The following is a 14964-nucleotide window of genomic DNA, read 5'->3' on the forward strand; positions in this document are numbered from 1 at the left end:
GAGAATGCCTGCCAAACGCACCCCAGCCCATTCTTATTCTTCTGATTATTTCAGTCTCATGATCCGGATCCGCAGTCACTACCTGTCATAAGTAGATATATTCCCTTACCACTTCCAGTGCCTCACTACCTATTGTAAACTGCTGTTCTCTTCCGAGACTGTTAAACATTGTTTTAGTTTTTTGCATATTAATTTTAGACTCACCCTCCTGCTTTGCCTATTCAGGTCAGTTAGCGTGCATTGTAATTAGTGCCCTGAATTACTGAGCAAGGCAATATCATCAGCGAATCGCAAGTTACTAAAGTGTCCTCCATTAACTCTTATACCTAATTCTTCCCAATCCAGGTCTCTGAATACCTCCTGTAAACACGCCGGCCCACGTAAAAGGAGTTCTTAATGCCTGCTGTACCTCCGCAGCGGATCGGGCCGGCATTGCACTATCATCGGGATCGGCCCACGTATGGGGAATGGTTAACGCCTGCTTCATCTCCGCCGCGGGTCTAGCCGGTATTTCACTTTCTGGATCAGCCCACGCATGGGGAGTGCTTAACGCCTGCTTCACGTCCGCCGCGGGTCGGCCCGCCATCGCACTATCTGCGGGATCGGCCCACGGTGGTGGTGATAAAGTTTATTGAAAGGGGGAAGGGTAAAGAGGGATGTGGCTGAGGGTTAGGGCTGAAGTAAGGCCCTGGGCCTGCTTGGCCTTTTCCGCCCAGTCCACCAGTTCAAGTTGTCGGTTGACGTCCCCGGAACTGAGCCAGGCTGTCCAGTCAGTCTCGCTGCTGACGGGGGGATGAGAGAACGGGAGCGAGGTGCATTCCCACATTATGTGTGTTAGTGTTCCTGTTTCTGAACAGAGCCTACATTTGTCGCTTTCCCTGCCCCCTGTGATTTTGTTAATGTATTTGGGTGTGGGTATGTATTTGTCTGAAGTCGCTGAAACGCGACCGCTTGCTTTTTGTCGAGTTGCTTGGCCGGTGGTGGCAGCGCGCGACGCCTCAAGCGATACCGATGAGCTATTTCATAATAAGTCTCGCAGGGTTCCTCGTGTCTCTCCTCCTCATTCACGCCGTCCCCATCCGCGGACGAGGCTCGGCGCGCGAGATCTCGAGCCAAACTGTGAGCCGACGCGTTGCCGGGCACAGCCGCGTGAGCGGGGGTCCACACGAGGGTTTTCAAGCCGCTTAGGGGGTGTCGTGTGAGGACATGGTACGCCTGTTTGGAAACTCTACCACGGACGGAATTGCCGATGGCTTGCTTGCTGTCGCTGATGACGGTATTCGCTTCCGCATGCATGGCCATGGCAATCGCGGTTTCCTCCGCTTCCACCACTCGGCCAGCCGTGATTGTTGTATGTTCTATCAGTCCTCCGTTGTGATCCGCTACCACCGCGGTCATGAGGTCGCCCCGAGGGTGTCTGGCTGCGTCTGTGTAGAGCACTCCATCTTGCGAGCCGTAGCGTCTCCAAATGGCTTCACTACGGGCCTGCCGACGGCCCTGATGGAACTCGGGGTCCATGTTGCGGGGTAGAGGTGGGGCATAAATATGCCCCCTGACCTATCGCGGAATCGTAATGTACTCTGTCCCCTCGAGGATAGCCGCGAGACTAAGCTTCCGGAGGACTGTGCGGCCAGCCGGGGTTAGCGAGAGACGACGGACTTGGGCTGTGTGGTGAGCGTCTAAGAGCTCCTCGATCGTGTTATGCATGCCTAAGGCCTCTAGCCTTGCGGCGGCCCACGTATTTGGAGTTTTTTGCTTACCACGCCAACGGCACGAAAAATTTTTTGGACGGTAGAGGTCTATAGCTTCGCTGTAAAAAAAGCTACGTTCACCATACGTTTGATCATTACGCGTCACTCTGTGGAAAATGGTGGGGCTGAAGCAACGTCTTAGAACGACCGAATGCAGCGCAACGAGGCATCATTAACGCAACGCTAAAAAGGTTGTTTTTGCTTTCAATTGCGCGCTGTTTGTGTCGTGCGACGGTGCCATTCTTTTTTAATTGGGTGACTTTCGCTAACGTGTACACTATAAAATTAAGAGTAATATACTTAGTCTGTGCACCATTCGCATTGCAGGACTGAGTACCTATTAGACGAGGCCTGAGTAACTGCAGCATACAAAAAAGAAAAGGTGTACAAAGGCGCCCATGTTGTTACTGACACGGCAAGATGCTTTCCGGCAAGGACGAACGACGTGTCTTCGGGCTCCATCTGGCAAGAGTGGTCACCTAACTCTGCTCCACGCAGGCAACAAGAAGGGCGTCGTAAATGGAGTGTTTCTTCTTTCGAGCAAAGAAGTGTGTTGGTGATTACCATTCGGAGATTCACCGTTTTGGGAAGTGGTTTACGGAATAATATTTACTAAACATTGAATCATGCAAGCGTTGTCGTCATAGACAATTCCTGTTATTATAGCGCTCAGCTTGGAAAGGTACCATCTACATACACTAGAATATATGATATTTCGTCGTGGTTGAGAAGAAAGAACACTGCGTTTCATATTGACGAGCTAAAGGCTGAGCGGCTGGAGCTTGTGAACGAGCATAAGCACAAGTATATTGGGTACAAAATTGACAAACTGGCCAAAGCATCTGGTAATGGTGCTCTCAGGTTCGCGCCAAAACCTAAAGTATTGCGCAAGGTTAGCAAGGTAGGAGACTATGTTTGTCAGGAAGCATGAAACAAGAAACCTTGTTTTGCAATTTAAACTGAATAATAGAAAAGCTAACCTAAAGCCTAATTTCCTCAGAAGCATTGACAAGCTTTCTGACAAACTTTTTCTTTGACATCATTCTTTTCGCATGTTTCTCAAGCTCTTGCGTTTTCTTGTGAAAGCAAATAGCTCAAAAGAAACGCAAGAGCCATAAAAATGTGAGGTTGAGCCAGAAAAATTTGCAGTAGATTGACATTTAAATCGAAAATGTAAACGAGTCAATTCCTGCATGCAAAATCTTTTTCTACGTCGTAAAGTCTAAATGTAGATTTTTTTGCCGCCACGTACCCTTTATTTGGCTCCGAACTATCTCTATAGGCTTGAACTTGCGGCGATATCGCCGCAAGTTCAACTGCGCACTCCTTAATGATGTCCATAAGATTGTCGTTCATTGCTTCTACACTATGGTCCTCTTCCTGGGTTAAAGCCGAATACCTGTTCTGTAGCTTGATCCGGAATTCCTCTAGTTTCCCTCTTACCGCTAACTCATTGATTGGCTTCTTATGTACCAGTTTCTTCCGTTCCCTCCTCAAGTCAAGGCTAATTCGAGTTCTTACCATCCTATGGTCGCTGCAGCGCACCTTGCCGATCACGTCTACATCTTGTATGATGCCAGGGTTCGCGCAGAGTATGAAGTCGATTTCATTTCTAGTCTCACAGTTCGGGCTCCTCCACGTCCACTTTCGGCTAACCCGCTTGCGGAAAAAGGTATTCATTATCCGCATATTATTCTGTTCTGCAAACTCCACTAATAACCCTCCTCTCCTATTCCTAGAGCCTATGTCATATTCCCCCACTGACTTGTCTCCAGACTGCTTCTTGCCTACCCTGGCATTGAAGTCGCCCATCAGTATAGTGTATTTTGTTTGGACTTTACCCATCGCCGATTCTACGTCTTCATAGAAGCTTTCGAATTCCTGGTCATCGTGATTGGATGTAGGGGCGTGGACCTATGCGACCTTCAATTTGTACCTCTTATTAAGTTTCACAACAAGGCCTGCCACCCTCTCGTTAATGCTGTAGAATTCCTCTATATTACCAGCTATATCCTTATTAATCAGGAATGTGACTCCTAGTTCTCGTCTCTCCGCTAAGCCCCTGTAGCACAGGGCGTGCTATTCCTTGTTCGTGAATTTGCCACATACCCAAATTACACGGGCTGTCGTTGCTGGAGGTTTCGCATCGTGTACAACGGCAGATTGTGACGGATTGTTTGACTATCTCTGAAAAGGTTTCATATTCTGGCGGATTGTGAGGGGCCAATATGAACATTTTCGTCACACGGTTTGTTGTGCAGGTTTTTAACCGGCGTTCTACTACAAAAATTCACCAGGGTTGTGAGCAACTGCTTGCGCGGGTGCTTGGGTGCTGGGAGGTTAGAGCGGTTATGCTCCACCGATGGTTCAGTGTAGTCCAGGTTGGTCGCCTCAATGGGGGTGCACAACGATACTATCAGTGGGTTGTGGTCAATATAGCAGGAGAGCTATGTGCGGTCTACTAATCAGGAAGCGGATAGCTTGAATGGCTCGAGCGGTCATCATAGTTCATGAAATCTTTATGTCTACCGGATGATCAGTCCTCATCAAGGGGATAGATTTGATCTTTATACTTTGACATCAGGACAAGTTCTTGACGTTACGCGCCCCTTCAGGTCCTCTACCCTAAACTATTGTTTACCTTAGTTGGCTGGAGAGGATGTACTACCAATAATTGTTAGGATCCAACATCGAGCATGCTCTATGGTGGCTTGTTGGGGTGTACGTACCTAGAGCGCTACGCACTGCCATTTTTTATTTTCAGCTAACACCATCCTATGGTCGCTGCAGCGCACCTTGCCGAGCACGTCTACATCTTGTATGATGCCAGGGTTCGCGCAGAGTATGAAGTCGATTTCATTTCTAGTCTCACCATTCGGGCTCCTCCACGTCCACTTTCGGCTAACTCGCTTGCGGAAAAAGGTATTCATTATCCGCATATTATTCTGTTCTGTAAACACCACTAATAACCCTCCTCTGCTATTCCTAGAGCCTATACCATATTCCCCCACTGACTTGTCTCCGGCCTGCTTCTTGGCTACCCTGGCATTGAAATCGCCCATAAGTATACTGTATTTTGTTTTGACTTTACCCATCGCCGATTCCACGTCTTCATAGAAGCTTTAGACTTCCTGGTCATCATGACTAGATGTAGGGGCGTAGACCTGTACAACCTTCATTTTGTACCTCTTATTAAGTTTCACAACAAGACATGCCACCCTCTCGTTAATGCTATAGAATTCCTGTATGTTACCAGCTATGTTCTTATTAATCAGGAATCCGACTCCTAGTTCTCGTCTCTCTGCTAAGCCCCGGTAGCACAGGACGTGCCCGATTTTTAGCACTGTATATGCTTCTTTTGGCCTCCTAACTTCACTGAGCCCTATTATATCCCATTTACTGCCCTCTAATTCCTCCAATAGCACTGCTAGACTCGCCTCACTAGATAACGTTCTAGCGTTAAACGTTGCCAGGTTCATATTCCAATGGCGGCCTGTCCGGTCCGGAGCCAGGGATTCTTAGCACCCTCTGCAGCGTCGCAGGTCTGACCGCCGCCGTGGTCAGTTGCTTCGCAGCTGCTGGGGACTGAGGGCCGGGGTTTGATTGTTGGGTTCATGTAGGAGGTTGTGGCCAAGTACTGCACCAGGGTGGCCAATCCTGCTCTGGTGAGAGAGTGCGTTACCGGTTCTGGTCACCGGGATCAGGCCGCACTCCAGGCCTGTTTGTGCAATTTTCTCAACACACGGTTTTTTTTTTGTATTTTCCGGTGGAGAATTGTGCCGCACCGGGATTTGAAACACGGTCCTCTTGCATGGGAGGCGGATGCTCTACCGTCCCCGCAGGAGCTAAATTAAAAATTAAATTATGGTGTTTTACGTGACAAAACCACTTTCTGATTATGAGGCACGCCGTAGTGGAGGACTCCGGAAATTTAGACCACCTGGGGTTCTTTAACGTGCACCTAAATCTAAGTACACGGGTGTTTTCGCATTTCGCCCCCATCGAAATGCGGCCACCGTGGCCGGGATCCGATCCCGCGACCTCGTGCTCAGCAGTCTAACACCATAGCCGCTGAGTAACCACGGCGGCTCCCGCAGGAGTTGTACGCCTCATTTAACCTACAGTGGTGCCCTATTTGATCAGTCAAGGTGGACCAATCTGAGCTCGGTTATACCGCACGGATGGCACTCGGCTAGAGAACCTGGTATTTATGACCTGCACATGTGTGGCCATACATAATTGAAGATATATATATATATATATATATATATATATATATATATATATATATATATATTTTAGGAGGGTTCCCGTACAGTGGTAAAATAAGAGAAAAGACATCAAAAAGAAAGAAAGAAAAAAAAGAAAGAAAAAGGGGAAAGAAAAAGGAACATAACAGGCGATTTGAACTCGTGACCGTTGGATGTTGCCCGGAAAGTTGCCCAGCTTATGTAACGGTAAAGTTTACTGGGAAACGCTGGCGGCAAACGCTATGCGCGAAGGCAAGCTCTCTGGTAGGAACGCGGCCAAATGGTTGTGGGTCGATCTGCTGGTATTGATTCGCACTTTTAATATTTAACCTGAGAAGATCTAATCTAAAAGATACGCGCTGTCGCTGTTTTTTTCTTCACTACATTTGTTTGTGGATTGCCGTTCTCAAAATTCGGAGGGATAACATTGTAAAGAAGGAAAGACAAGATATAAGCAACTTTGGTGATCGAAGACTGGTTGGAATTGCGTGGTTCGGAATTTGCTTCTTTTACCGAAAAGGCACTGGACGCGGGACGCCGGCTCCGGATTTCCTGCGACATGGGGCCAATAACGCTATCGCGTTAAAAATAAGTTTGCGGCTTGCCGTGTCAGGCGAACTGCAATGAGAGCGAACGTGATAGCCGTCGATGCATTCGCGACCGCTTGGCTCGCATGAAAGGGGTTAACTGCCGAGGACGGAGCCCGGAGGCTTCCACGGATGACAGCATTCCTGTGCGAGCGGACAACCTTTCTTGGGCAACGAAGCTTAGGCTAGACAGCCAAGTTGCGTGACTGCTACCGCTAAAGAATTTTGTCACGTGGTGGTAACGTTGAAGAACACAGTAGCAAATACTGTGAAAGACAAAACATTTATTGGGCGAACCTGTGCCCACAAAAACAGGCTACACTTAGAGCACAACGATAGCGGCGAACACGGTCGGCGATCGTCGAAAATCTGATCAGAGGGTCAAGTGCGTCGGCTTTTATACAGCAGTCATCGAACGTTGCAGACTAATCGGTGGGACCCGCATGCCTTCCACAAAGTTCTACAACATTCGAGTCACGCGATGAAATCAGATAACACAAGGTTCGGCGACAACAGACAGCGGATAGAAGCATCGATAACTTTCCAGAAACTTCGGATACATGCAGACGCGTCCCGCGCTGTGCGATAACATTTGTTAGGCGGCGAATTGTGGTCGCCCGTTAAATATAAGTACACGTGTCAATATTGTCCCAGTATGGCGTCCGTGTTTTCCGCGTGAGAAATAAGAAAACAACATTGCTTCATTTTCTACAGGAAGCTATTTGGAAAAGGAGGCAGCACATACAAGGGCGATAATTAATTTTTTTTATAAAGGGAGGTTTCTTAGCCTCTTCTCCCGACTTTCCTGGGGCTGCTGCTGTGATCTTGCTCTCGCGCGCCGTTGGGTTTCTTGCACAACCACCAGATGGGGCTCGTCTCCACGCATCGCGGCCCGCACCGTCGCTACAGCGTTTCACAGTTTGTGCGTATGGCACGTGCTGTGCTCGCGTTTCTATGCGAAAAAAAATGCAGGTGCTGGCCTGGGATAGCGTAAAAATTACAATCATCTGTAGCCTGGAGAGAGCGCTTGAAGCTGGTGTCTCAACAGCGTTCGGGCCTTGTATGCAAAAGGAGGGCACAAACACGCGCCAACAAAATGGCTCCAAAGAGTTCACTCAAGGTCGAGGACACCCAGGCCCGAAAGAAGCGTCGCCTGGAACAGGAGCGTCTTCGCTACACAGCGAAACGTGGTGCAGATCTCGAACGTATCTGTACAATATATACATAATGTTATAGTAATTACGTTAATTACTTAAAATCCTGTAATTGAAATGAAGCTTGACGCATCTGCCACAATGCGATGTGCTAAGTGAGGCAATAATAATGCTCAACCCTCTCAGAGATTATGGACAATGACGTACAACAACGCTTCAAGCTAACACGTCCCTTTGTTTGTTCTGTGCACTGCGAAAACACACAGTAGAGCCGCACATAACGTAACGTTTAACATCAGCTCATCCTTCTCGCATTGGAATAAACGCTGAGTAAGTTGCATATTCGCCGCCAACATCACCGCCAATTATCGTTAGTCAAAAAGCAGCATAAAAGCTTTTGGTTACTTTGATTCCCACAGTTTTCTGGGATCCACCCACTTTTTTTTTTGTCTTTCTACATTGTCATTTCTCATTATTGCACGTGTGAAAACGACCCATTTTTTACGTGCACCTCAAAGGCAAAATGGAGTCTCTGTCATCAGCTGAACGTTCGATCATCACTTTCTGGGTTTTCCGTCGGCTGTCCACAGAAGCTTCTGACAAACTTCACCAACAAATCGTTGTCCAAGCATACGAACCAAATCGCATGCAACGTTCATGCTGCAACCACGAGTGTCAATCCGGAGCTCGCCACCGTAGCCGTTCATAGAAGTTTGAGCCAGCTGACCTGCATGAGTGTGCATTCCGTGAGTAGAACAAAAGCAGAGGCCCTATGTGGTGTGCTTCTATCTAAAAGCGCAGAAGATCTGACTTCAAGCGAGGAAGAAACACTGAGAAAACTGGAAGGAGTAGGCAGCTGTATGACAGCTTCACGTTTGGTGCACCAATCTTTCATGCCTAACGAGCTGCCTACGCTGGCGAAACTAGCTAAGGATGTGTCAACTGACCCCGACATGCAGATGCCCAGTGCGAATGAAAGGACTGTGCGCAGAGCGCTAAACGACAATGGCTTCGCTATCCGGAAGAGGGAACGCAACTCTGCGCTCTTGGAAAATGAAGGACATTGTCATGTCGCGTAGAAAGTACCTGCAAACCATGCGGGAGATGCGGAAGCAAGAAAACGTTATGTTCACCAAACGTTCCTTCATTACGCGTCACCCTGTGGAAAATGGCGTAGCTGAAGTAGCGCCTACAATATTCAGCGCATCGAGGAACTTTCCACGCAACGCTAAAAGGGCTGTTGCTCTTATTTGCGCGCTCTTTACGTCTTGCGATGCTGCCATTTTTTTTAATTGGGTTACTTTCGCTAACGTGTGCGCTGTAAGATGAAGAGTAAAATACCAAGTCTCTGCCCGATTTTCACCGCAGGACTGTGTAGTTCTTAAATGGGATCTGAGTAACTGCAAGACACAAAGAAGAAAATGTGTAGGAAGGCACCAATGTTGTCCCTGCACGGCAACATGCTTTCCAGCGAGGAAGAATGACGAGGCTTAGGGTTCCATCTGACAAGAGTGGTCCCCTCTATAGTGCTCCACGCAGGCAGCGAGGAGGGCTTCGTAAATGAAGCGCTTCGTCTTTCGTGCAAAGAAGTGTGTTGGTGATTACCATTCTGAGGTGGATATTCACCGTTTTGAGAAGTGGTTTACGGAATATTTTTCGCCAAACATTGAATCCCACAAGTGTTATTGCCATGGACAATTCCAGTTATTATAGCGTTCAGCTTGAAAAGGTACCAGCTACATCCACTAAAAGAGGTGATATTCAGTCGTGGTTGAGAAGCAAGCGCATTCCATTTTATATTCACGAGCTAAAGGCGGAACGGCTGGAGCTTGTAAACGAGCGTAAGCACAAGTATATTGGCTGCAAAACTGACACCCTCGCCAAAGCAGCTGGTCATGATGCTTTCAGGTTGTAGCCATATCGCGACTTTTTGCACCCAGGAATTGACTTAGTAAGCGAGGAACACTAGAGGCAAAACTGCGATTATGTGGAGAGAGTTGAAAACGAATCAAGGGATTGGATGGCGAAATTGACGACAATATTCAGAGCGTGATAATCGAGCTGGGCTGAGACTCAAACACAAGCTTTGAATGTAGTGGTAGTGTGACAGGTGTCCAGAAAGAAATATCCTGAGTGTTTTGCTTCTCTTCTTTGTGTTTAATTTGGGAAAGGGTGCTTACATAATAAATGTTTTTCGGTTTTTCGTGACAGCTCTGTCACGAAAAAAACTTGTTTTTACTGACGAAAATACCGACAAAAAGAACTTTTGTCGGTATTTGCTATCTTGCCGAGCTTTGTGTTATACCTCCTATTCATGTTCCCGTTCGTTTCTCGTAAGTATATTGTCTGTTAGTGACGGCAGGCCTCAAGAAAAGTTTTTGAAATCACGTATATTGTTGCCACCGATGACCTGAAACGTTACGCAGAGACGAAAGCTACCTAGTGGGGCACATTAGCTGAAGCAGCTCATTTTTTTCATCGAACACATCGTCCTTAGGCACGCTGCCCAAAAGTCGTCATCACAAACGGGGGAACTGCCTTCACTGCCGAACTTCTTGACTCGGTTCTCAGACTCAGTGGTACAAGCCACCGGAAAACAACCGCATATCATCCCAAGACAATCGACTAACCGAGCGAATTAATAAGACCCTCGCAGACATGTATTGCATGTATGTCGACGTAGAGCATAAGAACTGGAATCACGTTTTGTCTTACTCTACCTTCGCCTACAATACCGCTCGGCGAAAATCTACTGGTATGCCACGTTCAGCTTGGTCCACGGTCGCCACGCCACGACAACGCTGAATGCTATGCTGCCGTACGAGTCTGACGACCTACCTACCGACGTTGACGAATTCACCCAGTGCGCCCAAGAAACCAGGCAGCTTGCTCGCGTACGTATCTGCATTCAGCAAGACCAAGATGCGAAACGATAGGATCTTCGACACAGGTCCGTTTTCTGCGCTCCTGGCGACAAAGTATGGATCTGAATACCCATACGCCGCCGCGGACTTTCCGAAAAACTCTTACGACGGTACTTCGGGCCGTACAGAGTGATCCGCCGCCTGAGTGACGCGAATTCTGAGATCGTTCCTGACAGTTTTGCGTGTTTAATTATGTGCCGTTATACACCGCCCTCATACGCTTAAATTGTGCATCGGGACGATACTTTCTTCGGAGGGACGCAAATACCGTGCCGGTACTCCGTTAAAGAAGAGGAGCCCCGTGCATGCATGAGCGTATTTGTAAAAGCGCAGTGAAGAATAACAAGTCGTGGTATCGCTCATAAGTAAAACAGCGACCTGCTGCTGTGCCTCCTGCTCTACAACTCCTCTTTTGAGGTTGCGACAATATTGAAGCTTCTGAAACATTACTCCGCTGATAAACTCTTCATTTTGTCATCAGCTCCTTGTACCTTCCGGCCGCTATATCAAATAGCGTGAGTATATCACCTGCATCTCTGATGAACTCACATATCCTCACTGAAACAAAGTGAAATATAAAATCTTTGGCACGCGCCACGTAATCGTGAACATCAATACGACATGACAGTTTTTGTGCACTGTAATGCTCCTCATGAGTTAACTTGTTTACCGGAGGTCGAATCAACCGAAAAGCCTAACATCGTCGATTCGCAATAGGTAATCCTTACTGAATTAGCTTTGCCTGCCTTCAAACAAGTACAGGAGCTATGCAACGTTGGAAAATGGAAACTAAAATCGAAACGCGCCCTAAACCGGACAACCTCACGTTGCAGCACATGTCGAGAAGCTGCGCCCCTGTAGCCTTCCCTCCATTGCCAAGGAAAGGTGCCTGCGAGTGTAGCGCGTTCCTGACGTTTTTTCTACGCCGATCCCGGACAGCAGTCCGTGAATGGTGGCGGCACAGCGGATTACGCCGTTTTTAGTGCATGCGGTAGACTGCAACTTGTTTATATATTTGCAGTCATGCAGGATGTTTCTATATTGCAGCCACGTTGTGCTATACTGGAGTGGCATTTCCACGGTGCAAGTTTTATGCCATCCATTGTTTTGTTACTTTATAATGTTCCTACCGGAAAACCGAGTGGTGCTGATCCAATGCCCTATAATATGATTTCACAATGAAGCGAGGGTACGGGAACACTGAATGCTGGGAAGCGAGATACTTGGGCGCCGCTTACTTGCTGACAAAAAGGCCTTTTAAACAACTCTGGACAATTTTGATCATGCGTAGATGGCAAATATAACTAAACCGCAGACACTGTCGCGTAAATAAAAGGTCGCTGTCTTCTTTTTTTTCTTTTTTTTTATGTAACAACCAGTTTTTCCCGCCGCGGTACCTCAGTGGCTATTGCACTGCGCCGCTGAGCCCATGTTCGCAGGTACGACTCCAGTGCGCGGCGGCCGCGTTTCGATGGCCGCAAAATGCAAAAACGCTCATGTACGTTCGAGTAGATGCGCGTTAAAGAACCCCTCGCTGTCGAAGTAATCTGGAGTCCCCTTACTAGGGTGTAGCTCATAACCAGATCCTGGTATTGACACGTAAGATCCTACAACCTCATTTAACTTTAAATAAACTATTTTCTGTCCACCATCCTATCTTTTTTATCATTTGGGAACGCAGGGGGGCTATAACGCAATATTATTCCAAACTTTTTTGATACCAATTCTGCAATCAGCCCTCCGCGATTTGTCAAAAGCATTTTTGGACCACCCCCACTTCCGCTGTCTGTCACGCGACGTCACGAAAACTGCTATAGCTTCCCATCTGATATGACGTGTGCACACTGATAATGCAGGATTTGACCGAACAATAGAAAAATAGTTATTTGTGATTCGACGCCTTTTCGCCATTAGCCCTCGGCCATTGGTCAAAAGTTTTCGGGCTGCACCCACTTCACCTGCCTGTCACGCGATGCCACAACACCGCAAAAATTCACCGCGTCAAAGTGACGTGTATGCGTTAAAGATGCTCTAATATGCCGAACAAGGCTGAGTTTTCTTCTGAATAGCTGCAGGCTGCCCCGTTCCGAAAAGCATAAAAAATGGTTGCCGCCGATCGCTCAGGAACTCGATACTCGAAGCTGCTGGAGAGCATGGGTTTATTTGCGTATAATAAAACTTTTTGCCTGGCCGTGTAACGTTTTTGAACACTCTCAGCACGTTTACGACCTCGTTGTGCCAACTCTTCTTTGCTTAGGATCCATTTTAGCGCTATTCTTTAGCTTCCGTTGCATGCGGCCGTGATTTTAAACCAGCCACCACAAACTATGTAAAGGAAAGTGAACCAATCACAGACGCCGGCACCACCCTATTTTTCCGTTTATCGACTTTCATTGCAGTGGTTCAGCCCCACTGAATCCCTCTCCACTTGAGCGTGCTCCTCGCCTCTTGTCAGCCAATTAGATAAGACAAGCCGCTCAGTGCAAACAGTGCTATTCGTTTTTCAAGTAAACAACAGTGACCTCCTATTTACGAGGAGAGCGTTTGATTGGTCTGTTCAGACAACCCTGCGCGTGCCGCCCGATAACTCCGTAAGCGGTTACGCAAATTTGACATCAGGAGTTTGGAATAAAATCATATTGGAATAGTTTTACGTTATAGGGCCCCAGATTTGAGTTTGGCAGGGCATGAGACAAACCAGCTGAAGCTAATTCATCTGCTTGTAACGCGTTACAGAGGATCCGACCATATGGCCGATAATACTACTATCCTTACTTCGCATAGCTGACTAATAATTTCTTGTCGCAATCAATGCTTCGCCTTTTGGAAAGAATGATGACTTTTGTCATGTAAATATCTTAATTATAGCCTTTGCTGAAAGTTACTTGTTCAAGAGTTCCAGAATGGCCATACTGCTGGGGTTCGCTATATTTCTCATTGTTATAAAGTAACTGCCCAAGACAATGATAAATTCAGTGAAAACAAGGAAAATGCCAAATTGGAGTAAGTGGCAAAGCTTTCGTGTTCCTGATGTACATAGAAGGGTTAGAAAAATTACTGAACACATGCTTCTTTCATATTTTCATGTGTTATAGGAGGTTTGCACTTAGTTTCTCCGGTGTACTTAGTGAACTAAACCGAACACCTATTTCGTTGAATCAGGTGCCATGTTATTGTTAATTGGTACGTAGAATTCAAAATATGTGGAATAATTTGGGAATTTCCAATAATTTATGTAGTCAAAAACTCCTGAGCTTTAGGAGCGTGCATTACAAGCAGCGCAAAATTCATCCCACTGCCATGACATAGGTAGATATGCCACTAAGATCAAACTTTGCAGAAATGAACACAAGTCTATGACAAAATCTGCCTCAGAAGTTAATTGCGTGTGCATCATATTCGGCTTCTGCAAAAACTTTCCTAACCAAGTGTACCCATGTTTCACGCAGCCGTTATCACCTACGTTTCACAATTTCTCAAAAGAACTCTGCGTTACACATTCTTGATATTCCAGAAAAATAAGAAGAATCTAACAAGAGCGACATCTCCGGGAATATCAACGTTAGTTGCTTAATTAAAAGCATTGGAAATCTTTATTGAACTCTCGTGTTCTTGCTATTTCCGTGCGGTATATGATGGTCGGCAGGTTTTTTTCGTGGACTAATCGAGGCACATTTTTCTATCGTGTGAAAGTAAAGACTATGTAATAAGTGGTGTGTGGGCAGAGTTCTAAGAGGGTGAGCTTATCGCGGCTTTTCGAATAAATTACATATACAAGTGCTCCATAGTGTTATTAGTTATTTTTACAAGTGGCGTAAAATTTTGGCCGCTGCTGTGACATAACTGCAAGCGCCATTAAGGCCAAAGTTAGTAAAAATGATAGGAAAGGTATGCCAGTGAAGTGCGCACAGTGAAATTAACTTGTAATACTTAAGCTCACAGGGAAACAATTTCCCAAACACATACTCAATATTGTTATGTGGTCATTGAACGTCGTTTTCTAGTGTACCAATGGCACTCTACGTTACACATTGTTTACATTTGGCGAAAATAATGGAGAGCTCGGCGCCTTGTGTAGGCAGAATTGAAATTTATTGGGTTAATCACGTTTTTTGTAATAAATTCCATAATTAGAACATATAGGATTGACTTCTACGAGCGGCGCAAAATTGTGCGCGCTGCCGTGACAGAACCACGCACGTCACCAAGATCAAGCTTAGCGACAATTAGTGGACCATTATGGCAAATGTGTGTGCGAAAGTAAATGATTGTGGATAACATGCAGTTATTGCAAGAAA

This window comes from Dermacentor andersoni, chromosome 5 (assembly GCF_023375885.2).
Source record: "Dermacentor andersoni chromosome 5, qqDerAnde1_hic_scaffold, whole genome shotgun sequence".
Classification (NCBI taxonomy): domain Eukaryota; kingdom Metazoa; phylum Arthropoda; class Arachnida; order Ixodida; family Ixodidae; genus Dermacentor; species Dermacentor andersoni.